The sequence below is a fragment of the Symphalangus syndactylus genome, chromosome 6 (assembly GCF_028878055.3).
Source record: "Symphalangus syndactylus isolate Jambi chromosome 6, NHGRI_mSymSyn1-v2.1_pri, whole genome shotgun sequence".
NCBI lineage: Eukaryota > Metazoa > Chordata > Mammalia > Primates > Hylobatidae > Symphalangus > Symphalangus syndactylus.
The window spans coordinates 25,420,864-25,439,243 of NC_072428.2; the positions used below are offsets into that span (position 1 = coordinate 25,420,864).

At 40.9% G+C, this 18,380-nt stretch overlaps 1 long non-coding RNA gene across 1 annotated transcript in view; it reads left to right on the plus strand.

Moving 5' to 3' along the window:
* Window positions 1–722: 722 nt before the first annotated feature.
* LOC134736990 (uncharacterized) overlaps window positions 723–18,380 on the plus strand; it is a 48,662-nt gene continuing 31,004 nt past the window's right edge. The window contains exons 1-4 of the long non-coding RNA XR_010121498.1: window positions 723–799; window positions 1,973–2,146; window positions 3,025–3,132; window positions 3,675–3,816. This is a non-coding gene — a long non-coding RNA (uncharacterized lncRNA). The remainder of the gene's footprint in view (window positions 800–1,972; window positions 2,147–3,024; window positions 3,133–3,674; window positions 3,817–18,380) is intronic.

Genomic DNA, 18,380 nt, shown 5'->3' on the forward strand with positions numbered 1-18,380 from the left:
TCTTAAATTATGAAATCTTTTGTAGAAAATTGCCTTTCTAGCTTCCTGATTGCCTCTCATTAGTTTTTCTCTCTAGTATTTTGTAACTTTCTATTATCCATAGTAATATTTCACTTCGTTAGCAGAGATAGTCACCCTGCAGGTGCTGAGGGCTCTATCTTGAGATATGTTGGGCATTTTGGATTTTTTTATATTGCTGTTTCTTCTAGAACTAAAAAAAAAAAAAAACAAAAAAACTGGATGATTTAAAATTAAGGGCAGGATGTGCTGTATTAGTAAAATCATGCAGTTCATCCAATTAAGAGATTGGCTTTTCCCATCTACATATCACATACATATTTTCTTAGGGGCTCTCAGAAAGCAGCTTTGGTGTCATTTACTTTTTGTGATTTTTTCATGAAGATATTCTCAAGAATAATTGTAAAAAGATGTGTGGAGTTTAGTTTCCTGAGGTCAGCTTTTCCTGTGCAGTCCTTCCCCACCAAAAGGAAAATAACAATCTATAATAAATTAACTATATTTCCTTCATGAGGATCTGAATGTTGTCCCCTAGAAAGCAATTCTAGAAGTCTATGAAGCTGGCCTCCACACTATCTAGAAACAAAAACAAAAACAATCCCCAAAACAACATAAAATCAAATGTTTAAATCATCCTTGGAATTGAGTTAGTTGTCATTGGCAAACTGATACTCTCTTTTCTCTAGGAAGTGGTGACGGCAACAGTGGTGGGGCAATGGTACTGAGGCTTGGAAGTCAGTGATGTTTCGTAAGACTGTTGTCTAAAAATCTTTTCTACCAAGTGAGTAAAGGGATAACGAGCTGGGATATTTTTGGAGGATACTCACAATTTGCAACACAAATAAAATCTAGTTTTAAAATATGTGTGTTTTTTCAGCTCTAATGACTGAAAATGTTAAACTAAATATTTTGCTTAAACAAGTAAAGATGAAGGGGTTAGATGAGCAAATTAGAATGCAGAAGCTGCCTCTGCTGCCAGTTTTCTCTAGAAGAGAATGGCTAATTCATATGCGATGTATTCTTGTCTCTCCTTGGGAGAAAGAAAGGCTGCCCTGGAAGGAGCCCGACTGTTCAGCATTTTGCTGCTGGTCAGGATTGATTCCAGATGTGGGAGGTAAATGCTAGAAAGAGTTTGGAAAATGGAGTGGAAATGAAAAATCCCTCAGGCCATTTGAGTGCTGATGACAGATGAGGCAGATATTTTCAGGTAACTAATGAACTTGCTGGGAGCTTGGAGAGTGCTTAGCCCAATAGATATTTAACAGGCAGGAAAGACCCAGCTGAAATACGTGGCTGCTCCCATGCACTGTGCACCCAAAACGGGGAAACGGGGAGTCCCAAGGGTAACACATAAATATCGAAAGCTAAGACACAGCTAGCTACTCTGTAAATAAGCTGAATTGGCCTTTTCCTGAAGCTAATTCACAATTTATTTGTGGGTGTTTTTTTCAATTTCTCATTATTTGATTTATCATGACTATTTCATCGTTTGAAGAAATATTTTAAAAAATGTTCCCCATGTGTAAGTCAGTCAGGCAGAACAAGAGACAGAACAGCACAGTAGTTATAAGCAGAGTTTCTGGAGTGACTTAGACATGGGTTCAAATATTGGCTCTGCCACTTTCTACCTCAATCTTGAGCAAGTCACTCTCAGCCTCAGTTTCTTTATTTATAAAAATGAGTAAAATCTTAATATTTATTTTGAATGAGTTGTGAGAATTAAGTGAGATGTTGTATGGAAAGCACTTAGCTCAACAGTCAATTAATGCTCAATAAATATAAAGCTAACATCATAATTTTTGTTACTTCAGGAATGGAGTTTGGGCCAGGAGGTGATACACCATCTCAGCATGAAAACACTTTAATCTTTTAAGTAGTAGAGATTTTATGATTTATGAGCCATTCATATCATTAACAAGTGCTGCTATTTTCAACTTTAATATTGGTATTTCAGAGTTCTTGGTTGCAAGCAACAGAAATCCATAATTGACAACAAAAGCAACCAGGAGATTACATGAAGGGAAAGAGGGGGCTCACAGAATTGAAGGGATGCCGGAGAACAAGAAGCTGAAGGCAGGAAGCAGAGCAGGAGACACAGAAACCTCTGGTACCTGGGGCAGACAGACAGGTAGGTGAATAACTTCCTATTATTTACCTTGGTTCCAGACCAGTAGCCCAACATTCAAGGTCTCAGGAGAGAAGATCATGCCTGACTGACCAGGCTCCGTTCACATGCTCAAATCCTGGCTGAGAGGACAGGGAGAGGAAAGATATGTAGAAGATGAGCCCCCAGCATTACTCTCTCACCTCAGTTACAGACACAAGGAGAAACTGAGATACTATAAAGAAGGAAAACGCATGCTGGTAGCCAAAACTCATAAACATCCATCATTACTGATCCAATATTCTATAATGCTTTCCACAGATTTTTTGCTTTCTTCTAAGCACATGCTCTTGGGTATAATTGTCATGTTGCTCAAGTCACACTCCCAAGTTTTAAGAGCTGAAAAAGACTTAAAGGCAACTACCAGTTTCTCTTGCTTGACTTAGAAGGGGAAAGCAGTGCCTAGACTCTATCTCCAACCAGGTAACAATGGTCTGAGGAGAAAGACTATCTACACACACACACACTGAAAGGGCCAGAAAGGTAAAGCCAGCATTGCCACATGCAGTGGTGCAGATTGAGAAGGCAAGAGGGGGATGAAATTCAGTCTTCATTCCTCTCATAATGCCTCTGCCCAGAGGAAGAAACTTCTTTTTATAATTTTCACAAGGACACCCCCACACTGTCAAGCCCTGAACACATGATGTTACATCAGCTCAGAAGGGGTGCCATTTTTGAAGTTGGACAAAGTTACTTTATGGGCTAGCGGTGGCCCTTGCTAAATCCCACACTCCCCAGAAGGGAGGGAGAAAACAAATGAAACAGGGATGGCTGCCTCCCTCCATTTCTTCCTTTTGGCATTTTTTTCCTTGTCTTTTTCTTCTTCTTTCTCCTTGAATCAGAAAATCTCAACATTGAAGGAGCCTTGGACAACCACCTAATCCTATATTCATTGAATAGTTGAACTGTATCCGCCCAGCGTAATACCCATGGCAACTGGTCTTCCACATGTAAGCATCTCCATGGACAGGAAATTTGCCACCTTACCACATAGCCCTTCTCCCTTCTGATAGTTCTGAGGAAAATTCTTTCTTATATCCACCTGAGATATAGGTACCTGTAATTTCTATTCCCTCTGATTAGTTCTTTTTCTGTGGCTGCAATGAGCAAGCCTGACCCTTCTTACAAATGAGATTCCTGTCAATAGTTGAAGTCCAATGCGATGCTTCTCCAAGGCTGTAACTTTCACACTCAGTCCTTGGGCAACGTGATTTCGTGATACATCTGGTGAAAACTTCTTTAATTTCTCTCTCATTTGTATTATATAGCCTTCTTACAATGTGTCATCCAGAACTAAATGTAGTAGCCAAACATCTCCAAATGAAGCTTACTAGAATAAGTATTAATAATTACAAAAGTCATAATAAAAATAGCTGCCTCAACTAAATTAAAAACTTACTATATGCCAGACATTGTGATAAACACTTTACCTACGATATTTAATCATCATAACAACCCTTTCAGAGATTCTGTCATTTTTTTCCTTTTATAGATGATGAAATGGCCTCTGAGAGGTTAAGTCACTCACCCAAAATTTCCACTGCCAGGAAGTGGTAGTGATGGGATTCAAACCTGGATGGCCCTGAGACCAGAGCTTCCGCTCTACCCACTTCACTATACTTCTCTTACTACAGGTAAAAACCACATCAACTCTCTTCTTTTTTGCCATTTCTCCTGAGTGCTGACCAAGATTTCACCAACCTTAAGCAAATTATCTGATATCATTCAGTGCCAAGGTTCTCATTCTGGTAGTCATTTGCATGAAACGTTTTTTGATAGAGATTATACTGCCGGGTGCCATATACTGAGATATACATATACTGAGAGGAAGGGTGTATCAAAAGTAGGTTGTGGGAGAGTAGGAAGTATTGCACCTAAACTTCCAGGATTAACTCCATGTGTTTTACTCAAAGCATCAGGTTGCTCTTTAGACTTCTTGGGTGTTTGGAAGTTTCGATGGTGCTTTTTGGAGAGTGGCTTGGGAAGCCAAAAAAGAGTTGAGGGCAATTACTCCCTTAACAAAAACAATAGAACAGCATGAAGTTCAGTGCAGTCCCCTAGCTTCTCCCCTTCTTTACTCATTTAATACTGAAGAAGTCTGTGAATTGTGGTATACACTGAATTTCCAACTTGGTGGACATTGGCCCTTTTCATTATCTTTTTTTTTTTTATTATTATACTTTAGGTTTTATGGTACATGTGCACAATGTGCAGGTTTGTTACATATGTATCCATGTGCCATGTTGATTTCCTGCACCCATTAACTCGTCATTTAGCATTAGGTATATCTCCTAATGCTGTCCCTCCCCCCTCCCCCCCACCCCACAACAGTCCCTGGAGTGTGATGTTCCCCATCCTGTGTCCATGAGATCTCATTGTTCAATTCCCACCAATGAGTGAGAACATGCAGTGTTTGGTATTTTGTCCTTGCGATAGTTTACTGAGAATGATGTTTTCCAGTTTCATCCATGTCCCTACAAAGACACGAACTCATCATTTTTTATGGCTGCATAGTATTCCATGGTGTATATGTGCCACATTTTCTTAATCCAGTCTATTGTTGTTGGACATTTGGGTTGGTTCCAAGTCTTTGCTATTGTGAATAGTGCCGCAATAAACATACGTGTGCATGTGTTTTTATAGCAGCATGATTTATAGTCCTTTGGGTATATACCCAGTAATGAGATGGCTGGGTCAAATGGTATTTCTAGTTCTAGATCCCTGAGGAATCGCCACACTGACTTCCACCATGGTTGAACTAGTTTACAGTCCCACCAACAGTGTAAAGGTGTTCCTATTTCTCCACATCCTCTCCAGTACCTGTTGTTTCCTGATTTTTTAATGATGGCCATTCTAACTGGTGTGAGATGGTATCTCACTGCGGTTTTGATTTGCATTTCTCTGATGGCCAGTGATGATGAGCATTTCTTCATGTGTTTTTTGGCTGCATAAATGTCTTCTTTTGAGAAGTGTCTGTTCATGTCCTTTGCCCACCTTTTGATGGGGTTGTTTGTTTTTTTCTTGTAAATATGTTTGAGTTCATTGTAGATTCTGGATATTAGCCCTTTGTCAGATGAGTAGGTTGCAAAAATTTTCTCCCATTCTGTAGGTTGCCTGTTCACTCTGATGGTAGTTTCTTTTGCTGTGCAGAAGCTCTTTAGTTTAATTAGATCCCATTTGTCAATTTTGGCTTTTGTTGCCATTGCTTTTGGTGTTTTGGACATGAAGTCCTTGCCCACGCCTATGTCCTGAATGGTATTGCCTAGGTTTTCTTGTAGGATTTTAATGGTTTTAGGTCTAACATTTAAGTCTTTAATCCATCTTGAATTAATTTTTGTATAAGGTGTAAGGAAGGGATCCAGTTTCAGCTTTCTACATATGGCTAGCCAGTTTTCCCAGCACCATTTATTAAATAGGGAATCCTTTCCCCATTTCTTGTTTTTGTCAGGTTTGTCAAAGATCAGATAGTTGTAGATATGCGGCATCATTTCTGAGGGCTCTGTTCTGTTCCATTGATCTATGTCTCTGTTGTGGTACCAGTACCATGCTGTTTTGGTTACTGTAGCCTTGTAGTATAGTTTAAAGTCAGGTAGCGTGATACCTCCAGCTTTGTTCTTTTGGCTTAGGATTGACTTGGCGATGCGGGCTCTTTTTTGGTTCCATATGAACTTTAAAGTAGTTTTTTCCAATTCTTTGAAGAAAGTCATTGGTAGCTTGATGGGGATGGCATTGAATCTATAAATTACTTTGGGCAGTATGGCCATTTTCACGATATTGATTCTTCCAACCCATGAGCATGGAATGTTCTTCCATTTGTTTGTATCCTCTTTTATTTCATTGAGCAGTGGTTTGTAGTTCTCCTTGAAGAGGTCCTTCACATCCCTTGTAAGTTGGATTCCTAGGTATTTTATTCTCTTTGAAGCAATTGTGAATGGGAGTTCACTCATGATTTGGCTCTCTGTTTGTCTGTTATTGGTGTACAAGAATGCTTGTGATTTTTGTACATTGATTTTGTATCCTGAGACTTTGCTGAAGTTGCTAATCAGCTTAAGGAGATTTTGGGCTGAGACAGTGGGGTTTTCTAGATATACAATCATGTCATCTGCAAACAGGGACAATTTGACTTCCTCTTTTCCTAATTGAATACCCTTTATTTCCTTCTCCTGCCTGATTGCTCTGGCCAGAACTTCCAGCACTATGTTGAATAGGAGTGGTGAGAGAGGGCATCCCTGTCTTGTGCCAGTTTTCAGAGGGAATGCTTCCAGTTTTTGCCCATTCAGTATGATATTGGCTGTGGGTTTGTCTTAGATAGCTCTTATTATTTTGAGATACATCCCATCAATACCTAATTTATTGAGAGTTTTTAGCATGAAGGGTTGTTGAATTTTGTCAAAGGCCTTTTCTGCATCTATTGAGATAATCATGTGGTTTTTGTCTTTGGTTCTGTTTATATGCTGGATTACATTTATTGATTTGCGTATGTTGAACCAGCCTTGCATCCCAGGGATGAAGCCCACTTGATCATGGTGGATAAGCTTTTTGATGTGCTGCTGGATTCGGTTTGCCAGTATTTTATTGAGGATTTTTGCATCAATGTTCATCAAGGATATTGGTCTGAAATTCTCTTTTTTGGTTATGTCTCTGCCAGGCTTTGGTATCAGGATGATGCTGGCTTCATAAAATGTGTTAGGGAGGATTCCCTCTTTTTCTATCGATTGGAATAGTTTCAGAAGGAATGGTACCAGTTCCTCCTTATACCTCTGGTAGAATTCAGCTGTTAATCCATCAGGTCCTGGACTCTTTTTGGTTGGTAAGCTATTGATTATTGCCACAATTTCAGAACCTGTTATTGGTCTATTCAGAGATTCAACTTCTTCCTGATTTAGTCTTGGGAGGGTGTATTTGTCGAGGAATTTATCCATTTCTTCTAGATTTTCTAGTTTATTTGCATAGAGGTGTTTGTAGTATTCTCTGATGGTAGATTATATTTCTGTGGGATCAGTGGTGATATCCCCTTTTTCATTTTTTATTGCATCTATTTGATTCTTCTCTCTTTTCTTCTTTATTAGTCTCGCTAGCGGTCTATCAATTTTGTTGATCTTTTCAAAAAACCAGCTCCTGGATTCATTAATTTTTTGAAGGGTTTTTTGTGTCTCTATTTCCTTCAGTTCTGCTCTGATTTTAGTTATTTCTAGCCTTCTGCTAGCTTTTGAATGTGTTTGCTCTTGCTTTTCTAGTTCTTTTAATTGTGATGTTAGGGTGTCAATTTTGGATCTTTCCTGCTTTCTCTTGTGGGCATTTAGTGCTATAAATTTCCCTCCATACACTGCTTTGAACGTGTCCCAGAGATTCCGGTATGTTGTGTCTTTGTTCTCGTTGGTTTCAAAGAACATCTTTATTTCTGCCTTCATTTCATTATGTACCCAATAGTCATTCAGGAGCAGGTTGTTCAGTTTCCATGTAGTTGAGCAGTTTTGAGTGAGTTTCTTAATCCTGAGTTCTAGTTTGATTGCACTGTGGTCTGAGAGACAGTTTGTTATAATTTCTATTCTTTTACATTTGCTGAGGAGAGCTTTACTTCCAACTATGTGGTCAATTTTGGAGTAGGTGTGGTGTGGTGCTGAAAAAAATGTATATTCTGTTGATTTGGGGTGGAGAGTTCTGTAGATGTCTATTAGGTCCACTTTGTTTAGAGCTGAGTTCAATTCCTGGATATCCTTGTTAACTTTCTGTCTCGTTGATCTGTCTAATGTTGACAGTGGGGTGTTAAAATCTCCCATTATTATTGTGTGGGAGTTTAAGTCCTTTTGTACGTCACTCAGGACTTGCTTTATGAATCTGGGTGCTCCTGTGTTGGGTGCATATATATTTAGGATAGTTAGCTCTTCTTGTTGAATTGATCCCTTTACCATTATGTAATGGCCTTCTTTGTCTCTTTTGATCTTTGTTGGTTTAAAGTCTATTTTATCAGAGACTAGGATTGCAACCCCTGCCTTTTTTTGTTTTCCATTTGCTTGATAGATCTTCCTCCATCCCTTTATTTTGAGTCTTTGTGTGTCTCTGCACGTGAGATGGGTTTCCTGAATACAGCACACTGATGGGTCCTGACTCCTTTTCCAGTTTGCCAGTCTGTGTCTTTTAATTGGAGCATTTAGTCCATTTACATTTAACGTTAATATTGTTATGTGTGAATCTGATCCTGTCATTATGATGTTAGTTGGTTATTTTGCTCGTTAGTTGATGCAGTTTCTTCCTAGCCTCGATGGTCTTTACAATTTGGCATGTTTTTGCAGTGGCTGGTACCAGTTGTTCCTTTCCATGTTTAGTGCTTCCTTCAGGAGCTCTTTTAGGGCAGGCCTGGTGGTGACAAAATCACTCAGCGTTTGCTTGTCTGTAAAGTATCTTATTTCTCCTTCACTTATGAAGCTTAGTTTGGCTGGATAGGAAATTCTGGGTTGAAAATTCTTTTCTTTAAGAATGTTTAATATCGGCCCCCACTCTCTTCTGGCTTGTAGAGTTGCTGCCGAGAGATCAGCTGTTAGTCTGATGGGCTTCCGTTTGTGGGTAACCCGACCTTTCTCTCTGGCTGCCCTTAACATTTTTTCCTTCATTTCAACTTTGTTGAATCTGACAATTATGTGTCTTGGAGTTGCTCTTCTCGAGGAGTATCTTTGTGGCGTTCTCTGTATTTCCTGAATCTGAATGTTGGCCTGCCTTGCTAGATTGGGGAAATTCTCCTGGATAATATCTTGCAGAGTGTTTTCCAACTTGGTTCCATTCTCCCCGTCATTTTCAGGTACACCAATCAGACGTAGGTTTGGTCTTTTCACATAGTCCCAAATTTCTTGGAGGCTTTGTTCATTTCTGTTTATTCTTTTTTCTCTAAACTTCCCTTCTCTCTTCATTTCATTCATTTCATCTTCCATCAGCGATACCCTTTCTTCCAGTTGATCGCATCTGCTACTGAGTCTTCTGCAATCTTCGCGTAGTTCTCGAAACTTGGCTTTCAGCTCCATCAGCTCCTTTAAGCCCTTCTCTCCATTGGTTATTCTAGTTATCCATTCTTCTAATTTTTTTTCAAAGTTTTTAACTTCTTTGCTATTGTTTTGAATTTCCTCTCATAGCTCAGAGTAGTTTGATCGTCTGAAGCCTTCTTCTCTCAACTCATCAAAGTCATCCTCCATCCAGCTTTGTTCCGTTGCTGGTGAGGAACTGCGTTCCTTTGGAGGAGGAGAGGTGCTCTGCTTTTTAGAGTTTCCAGTTTTTCTGCTCTGTTTTTTCCCCATCTTTGTGGTTTCATCTATTTTTTGTCTTTGATGATGGTGATGTACAGATGGGTTTTTGGTGTGGATGTCCTTTCTGTTTGTTAGTTTTCCTTCTACCAGACAGGACCCTCAGCTGTAGGTCTGTTGGAGTTTACTAGAGGTCCACTCCAGACCCTGTTTGGCTGGGTGTCAGCAGCGGTGGCTGCAGAACAGCAGATTTTCGTGAGACCTCAAATTCAGCTGTCTGATAGTTCCTCTGGAAGTTTTGTCTCAGAGGAGTACCAGGCCGAATGAGGTGTCAGTCTGTCCCTACTCGGGGGGTGACTCCCAGTTAGGCTGCTCAGGGGTGAGGGACTCACTTTAGGAGGCAGTCTTTCCGTTCTCAGATCTCCAGCTGCATGCTGGGGGAACCACTACTCTCTTCAAAGCTGTCAGTCAGACAGGGACATTTAAGTCTGTGGAGGTTCCTGCTGAGTTTTTGTTTGTCTGTGCCCTGCCTGGAGAGGTGGAGCCTACTGAGGCAGGCAGGCCTCCTTGAGCTGTGGTGGGCTTCACCCAGTTCGAGGTTCCTGGCTGCTTTGTTTACCTAAGCAAGCCTGGGCAATAGCGGGCGCCCCTCCCCCAGCCTCGCTGCCGCCTTGCAGCTTGATCTCAGACTGCTGTGCTAGCAATCAGCCAGACTCCGTGGGCATAGGACCCTCCGAGCCAGGTGCGGGACACAGTCTCCTAGTGTGCCGTTTTCCAGGCCCGTTGGAAAAGTGCAGTATTAGGATGGGACTGACCCGATATTCCAGGTGCCGACTGTTACCCCTTTCTTTGACTAGGAAAGGGAACTCCCTGACCCCTTGTGCTTTCCGAGTGAGGCAATGCCTCGCCCTGCTTCGGCTCGCGCACAGTGCGCTTCACCGACTGTCCTGCACCCACTGTTAGGCACTCCCTAGTGAGATGAAACCAGTACCTCAAGCAGAAATGCAGAAATCACCCGTCTTCTGTGTCGCTGGGGCTGGGAGCTGGAGACCGGAGCTGTTCCTATTCGGCCATCTTGGCTCCACCCCCGCTTTGTCTCCCCTTTTCATTATCTTAAGCTCTTTTCATTGCTCTGTTTCTGGTCCTTATGGGAAATGATTCAAGCACTCCATGGAAGATGATCAATTCTTAAGCTAACCCCAGGCGAGTATGAAGAATTCTTCCAAAAGCACATGATAGCAAGCTGATAAGATTTCTCTCATCTTCAGTCAGAGGAAAGACCAAACTGCTTCAACAAGTTTGCTTCCTCAGGGATGGGTGTGGTGGCTCACTCCTATAATCCCAGCACTTTGGGAGTCCCAGGCAGAAACATCACTTGAGCCAAGGAGTTCGAGACCAGCTTGGGCAACAGAATGAAACCCTATCTCAAAAGAAAAAAAAAAAAAAGTTTACTTCCATAGGTGCTACAGCTCTCCTAACAGTCCTAGAACTCTGGAAAGTCAGTAAGCTCTAATCACCATAACTGAGTTCACTCTGCCCTTTAGTAACAGAATAATTAATTCTGTTAGGATTGCATCAGTGAAAACATGTGTAAAATGGTGTCATAATACTAACTGTAAAATTCAGTGGCAAAATCCAGTGTTCTGAAGTAGCAGATCTCTGCTTCTTTAGGGCAGGGGTTCTCTTCAGTTTTGCCTGTTCTTTTATCTCAGTCCCTAGCTTAGTGCTCAGCACATGGTAAACAGTCAATAAATAGTTTTTGAACATCAGCTTTAATCTAACATAGAGGTGCCTTAAAAATGCCTAATCCTTCAAGAGGTTGTGAAACATCATGTATCTTTAAAATTGTCCGCTACTTTGAATTGTGAAGTCTTGTTTTTCTATTTGCTCCACACCTTAACCCCCTTAGATAAAATAGGCTACTTTTATTTTTCACCAGTTTGTCTTTCCACTACTGTCAATGGTAACTCAAACCTAAACCCTTTGATGTAGATATTTTCTCCTTTTAAATCTCCGCAGATGAAATGTTTTAAAGGAATTCCAAATTTTGGTCTCTTTCAAACTGACTCTATGCTGAATATGTAACATCACCTTTTAAATTTAGAGATTTTACTGGCTAAGGTTTGTCAATTGGACCTCAAATTTTAGGAAGAAAATGCTAGATTATAATTCAAAAGATCAGTTTTACGTTTTGTATGTAATATAGCCCACTAGGTGGCATATGAACACATGGAAAACTCGGTCTGTGTATTAAAGATGAATCCAGTCTACTGTTTTAAAAATAGGTTTTAAATCGTGTTGAACTATGTGGTTGTAATAGTATTGAAACTCTTAGCATTTGTGAATGGGAAAATTCGGTGGTGACAGAACTGTGTTTCTGTATTAGAGATGTTCTAATAGAATCCTGCTGCTCCTTTTGATGGAGTACCGTTCTGAAATTGCATCCAAGGATGAAAAAGTTGGTACCGTGGCACCCTATCAAGTAGCTCCTGTTGCTGTGAGGTGTGATTAAAAGACACATAAGCCAGCAGAAAATGTGACACAAAGGGCATCTATATAAAAAATTAACAGACTACTTGATATCATTTAGGCCAGATTTAGAATCACAAGAAAGACCTTGTTTTAGTCTGTTTTGTGCTACTATCACAGAATACCACAGACTGGGTAATTTAAAATGAACAGAAATTTATTGGCTCACAGTTCTGGAAGCTGAAAAGTTCAGTATCAAGGTGATGGCACCTAGCAAGTGTCTTCTGGCCGCATCATCACATGGCAGAAGGCGAGAGGGTGAGAGACGGAGCAAGAGGAGGCTAAAGGCACCCTTCCTAACAGTACCAAACCCACCATGGAGGTGGAGCCCTCATGGCCCTCAGCCCCCAGTACTGTTATGATAACAATTAAAATGTCGACATGAGTTTTGAAGGAGACAAACATTCAAACCGTGGCAGTCCTCTTCCAGCATTCAGCATTTCTGGGCTTAGGAAATGGAAGCCAGTTTGGATGAGGAAAGGAAGGCTTCCAGAAGAATCCCTCCTCCAGTGGGAGCACAGCTGTGCCTGTTAAATGACAAAGGTTTCTCCTTGACCAAACTCTACTCAGGCTCTTCTGAACTCTTTTTTTCAACTAGTCCTCTACTTTTGGACTTCTGTGTTCATCTCGGCATTGTCTAGTTCTAGCAAGAACACTGCTGGCCGGGGCGGTGGTTCATGCCTGTAATCCCAGCACTTTGGGAGGCCGAGGAGGGCGGATCACGAGGTCAGGAGATTGAGACCATCCTGGCTAACACGGTGAAACCCCTTCTCTACTAAAAATACAAAAAAATTAGCCAGGCACAATGGCAGGCACCTGTAGTCCCAGCTACTCGGGAGGCTGAGGCAGGAGAATGGCGTGAACACGGGAGGCGGAGCTTGTAGTGAGCTGAGATCGCGCCACTGCACTCCAGCCTGGGGGACAGAGTGAGACTCCGTCTCAAAAAAAAAAAAAAAAAAAAAAAACACTGCTAAGTCAGTTCAGCTATCCTCCATCTTTGATCACCTTTAATATCTAATCAGGTTCTTCATGCTCCACCATCCCCCAGGTGATGTCACCCTGGCCTGCCTTCAGCAGGAACCCCATTAGATTGCTTTAGCTGCTATCGCCCTCTTATCCCTAATGTTTCCTCTTACCAGTTTTTGCACTGAGCCTCTCCACCCCCCACAACTCTGCTTCTTGGCTATAAATTTCCACTTTTCCTTGTTGTACTCAGAGTTGAGGCTACTGGGCTCAGGAAACAATACCCCAGAGTATGGTGCTTTGACATGCTGGGTACTTTGATCTAAAGAAGCAGCATCAGAAACAAAGTCTCTCTGATCTCCCTCTCCCCTCAGTCCTGTTTCTCTCCTGAAGTGCAAGAAGGGGTTTTCTCTGAGTTTTTCCTCATCCGATTAAGAGAAGTCCCTTCCGAAGGGCATGCAGTTTTTGTAAACTCTTTCCCTGGAAACTACATTAACCAGAGAAAATTAATTCCTATGCAGGAGAGGAGACTAAAGGCCTCCAGGCCCAGGATACACTGCCAGATAGACTTTTCACCTATTCTTCTGAGGGTAGCAACCCTCAGAAGGCTTTATCCGCATAATAAGACAACCTTTGTTTGCAGTGCACTTTCTCCCCTCACCCTCCTGTAGCTTGGCACCACTACCCTCCAGGAGCCTCTTTCTATAGCTCAAAATGCTATTTAAGCTTCAACCATCTGGCCCTTCTTTGAGTATCACATTTTGTGTGGCTCCCATGCACATGTGCACATAATACATTTGTATTCCTTTTCTCCTGTTAATCTGTTTACTGTCAGTTTATTTCATAGACTCAAATTACCAAACCTTCAGAGGGAAAATGGAAAAAGCTCCTTTCACCCCTACATGTACAGTCACCTCTCTCCTGCACTGCAAAACCCCATCTCAGTTGTCCTACTCCTATTGCAATGGTCCTGAATAAAGTCAGTCTCACTGCCCTTTAACAAGCATCATGAATAATTTTTTCTTTAACACAGCCTCTCAGCTGTGGCCCTTGTTCTGTTTAGATAACTAGCAATTTGGCCAAGAGTACATTTTGAAGACCTCCTGCCATCTTTCAAACTTAATAAAAATAGCTTTAATAGCTACATGCTTTATGAAATAATATTTACCATCTTTGTTTAAAAATGTTCCGTTCTTTCAACATTTTACTCTAAGATCCTAGATCTTTAGAAAGTTTTTCTTGACTTTCTAGGCCTGGCTAAGTTACCCCCTACAACGTGCTCCTATAGCATCCTATGTTTCTGCTGTTATTGCCTCAATTACACAGGATGGTAACTACCTGTTTAAGACCTGTCTCCTGCTCTAGACTGAAAGCTCAGTGAGGGTAGAGAACCTGACTGCCCTGCTCACCACTATTTCCTCAGGGGGATGCATAGCAGTGCCTAGCACTAAAAAGGTATTTGCTGACTAAAGAAAAATGACTTTCGAAGAAAGCGAATATATTGACCTCTAAACTAAGTCTTAAAATGTTTGTAAGGGATTTTCTGTAACATAAAATTCAAAGTTATTCCCTTCCTTATATTCTCAGATTCCAGCCTCTATTTTTATGATGGTTCTGGCCTTCTGCTTTAAGTCATCACCAGAGCAAATAGCATCCAAAAACTGCCACCCAGAAATAACTTTGGGCTATGCAAGCCAAATCAAAAGTATTCAATTAAATTAACATTGACCGCCAGTAAATATGAGAACCAAACTGTACAGGAAATATTTGGTATTTCACCCTCACCAGGGATGTTCCCAAGTGCATTATAATGTATCAAAATGTCTTATCATTTTTCTTTAATTAGATACCCTTGGATGGGTGTACAGGAAACAGTGTACATTATGCAACAAAGTTTTCCTTAATTTTTGTCAAAGACAACCTTGCAAACAGGACTGGAGCTTCTAGCAGCTTCTGGCAAGGAAATTTTATAAATGAGAGTTTGTAGCAGAGTCACAAGTTTAGTCTCTGACGTTGTATCAACTGGATTGGCATCCCAGCTCTACCACTTCCTGTCTTGAGACCTTGAGTACTTTATTTAACCTCTTATGAAGCTATAGTCTTAAAAGGGTAAAAATAGCATCTATCTTATGGGGTTATTGGGAAGATTAAATGAAATAACATGCATAAGCTCTTAGCATAGTGGCTGGCCCATAGCAAGAGATCAATAAACATTAGATATTATTATCATTATTATTTATCAGACTGGCTTTTCTTAGAAGCCTTTTGTAGTCAAAGACAGCCAAAATGAATATTCCATAGATTCTCTCATATATCTTTTGGTTCTGTCCATTAGACCCTGATACTGTTGCTACAAATAAGTATACACGTGCCCCAAGAATATGCTAGGTTTTTGTATTGAAATCAGGAGCCACTGATAATCATCCACCTCCTTTTCCTTTTTGGAATAACTTTTTCTCCCTATTATTCCCAAGATTAGGTGCTTCCCCTCATTTATTTAGTCATTCATCTGTCCATTCAACAGACACTGATTGCTAAGTAGTAGGTTTTGTGAATGCATAAATTCTACCTCAGAAAATCTGCAGTGTAGAGGGAAAAGTGAAACATGCACATACACGTAACTTTAAAAGGTGGAAAGTGATGAGAGTCGGAGGGGAGAGACATAGCACAGTGGAATTCAGAGTGGGGAGTCGCTGCTATACTATTTCAGGACTCACATTGTGTGCCCATATAGACAGAGAGATGCTAGCGAGGATACAAGAAAAATGGAAGCTACTGTTCTTGTGCTTGTTGGGGCTCAGAAAACAACATCCCGAAATGAAGGCCTCAGAAGCAAGTGTTTTTTTGACCTTCTCCTTCCCTCTTATCTCTCAGTCCCATTCTCCCCTGAGGCTAGCTTTAGCCATAGAAACTACAAATCCCTTTTCCCCAAGGTGGGCCATAGAAACTAGAACCTCTTTGCCCACAAGCCCTTCATAAAACCTAAAAGTATTGCTCTAATTTTCCCTCTGCCTTTCAATGTAAAAACTGCCCTAAAATAAATTATCTGACCTACCTTGTTTGATTGTAGTTCATAAGACTCCCCATTCTTGAGAAGGGCCTGCCCCACACCCAGAAGGAAGGAAAGCAGCACAGAGAAGCCAAGAAGGACCTAGACAGACCAGCCTCACTGGGTATCCCCACTTAGTCCACTAGCATTAGGTCATATCCTTTTTGTCTCATCACATTTCTACAAAGCTGTTCATACTTTGTTAACCTAAGCATAAAAATGGACACTTTCTCCTGTATCTGTCAGTCTTCATTCTGAATGCTCCTGTGTAAGCACATTTAATAAATTTTTATGCCTTTTCTCCAATTAATCAGCTTTTTGTGAGTTGATTTTTCAGCAAACCTTCAGAAGGCCAAGGGGAAAGCTCTCCCTTGGCCCCTACATGCTTAAGGAGTTTGGAAACTTGGAGGCAGACAAAACTGAAACCATGAGTGATTTTGGTGTATATCCCAGTGATTGCCCTGCCTGGCCCTCAACAGACCTTCTAGTTGGAGAAGGAAATAGCCTGAAGAATATTTGTGAAAATGAAAAGAAAAACACCAAAGCACCAATTTCATGCCTGGACAAGGATGTCTTGAGCTGAAGGAAGAAAATGAAAGCAACGTTTACTGCCTTATCATTATGAACGAGAAAGTCTTATAAGGGTGGAAACATTTTGCTTTATTTTTTTTTTTGTCGCCATAGCACTTGGCTTCAAAGAACAAAAGATAGTGTTCACCAACCAGACAACTTACTAAAGCCATTTTTTGAAATGATGCCCAATAATCAATATTAATTTAGTTTATATCAACACATATTTATTAAATTCCTGGCATGATCAAGACATAGTGTTAGATGCTAGGGTAACACACAGACATAATGAAGACATATGATCTCTGTCTGCTCAACCACAGGACAGGACAATGAAGTCATGTGGGAGAGATGAGATGGGCACAAATATCCGTGCTACAAGGTTTAGTGTGGCAAGTCCTAGAGGAGCAATATTAAGAAAAGAGCTGCGGAAGTACATAAAGCAGAGGGAAAGGATTTCTGTCTGGGTTACTGAGGAAGGCTTCATGGAGACAGTAGCATTCCAACCAGGCCTTGAATGATGGATGAGATATCAGAAGACAGTGTTGTAAGGAAGATCAATTTACGTGAAGGATGAGTTTAAGCAGAGGTGTAGGCAGGGGATTGTCGAACGAATTGCAATATGGTCGAGTTAGAGAAGTGCTTTCCAATCTTTATGAAACCACAGGACCCTTCTTGAAGTGAGATTCTACAGTGACCCACAGTGTGCTTAGAACAGAGCTCTAGTCTAAAATCCTGGTTGCACTAGAGATCCACAGAGCCTGGTTTAAACCCCAGGGTTGAAAACCAGAGAATAGAAAGCCATCGTGGTAAGGCAGGGTGCAGCCTGTTTTGCACATCCAAGAGTAACTGTGGCCCCAGGGACAACCAGGAGCTTTGGGAGGTTTCTGAGCAGAGAAGTGACAAGATGAGCTATACTTTAGCGAGACTCCTCTGGTGATGATACATAAGATGGGTCAGAACAGGGGAAAACAACTTTATCTTGAAGCAATATAGGTTTATAGAAATTTAATAAGAAAATTATATATCATAATGAATCCCAAGAGCTATAAAAAGTGACCAAATCCACTGCCACAGTCCTGCAGAGGTTCTTTGTGACAGCCTTAGCTGCTAAGAAATTACCTCAGGCTGCAGCAGAGGAAAGAGTGCAGAATTTGTATTTCTAGAAACTAAGGTTGATGATGATATGGTTGAAGGCATGGGTTTTGAACTCACACAGACCTGTGTTTGAATTCCAGCTTTTAACAAAGTTTCTTAAGCCCAAATGTCAATTCTCTTACCTGCAAAATCAAGATCGTATCACCTTTGTAAGATTATTGTAGGGATTAAGTGAAGTCATTTATTTAAAGTGTTGAGCATAATGCTTAGCAATAGTTAGCACTCAAAACATAATTATTCTCCAAGACAAATTAAGCTACCACATTAAGAAGAGTGGGTGCCAGGTAGAATAGCAGAATCATTTATACTAATGTGGTTGCTGGGTTTCCCTTTGCTGATGCAAGCCTAGCCCTGTGCTGGATACTTTCTTCTCTTTGTTGAGCAGGGTTTCCACCAGCAAAGGCCCATTCCTAGGGCCCCAAAGACATTACTCACTTTCATTCCCACCCTCATTTAGTGGAGAGGCTTCTCTCTCTCACGTGTTGATCTGCACAACTAGTTTAGCAAGTTGAGCCTACAACAGAATTCCTAAGCAACAAAAGAGAGAAATGATTTTGTCCACACTATCAAGAAGCATGCTTTGTGGTTACTATTAAGATAGATTTTGCAGCAAATTGGTGAAGGCCACATGGTATGTCAGGGTGTATGTACAGTAATTGAAAAGTATTGCTTGCACACTTTCAGAATCCGGGAAATC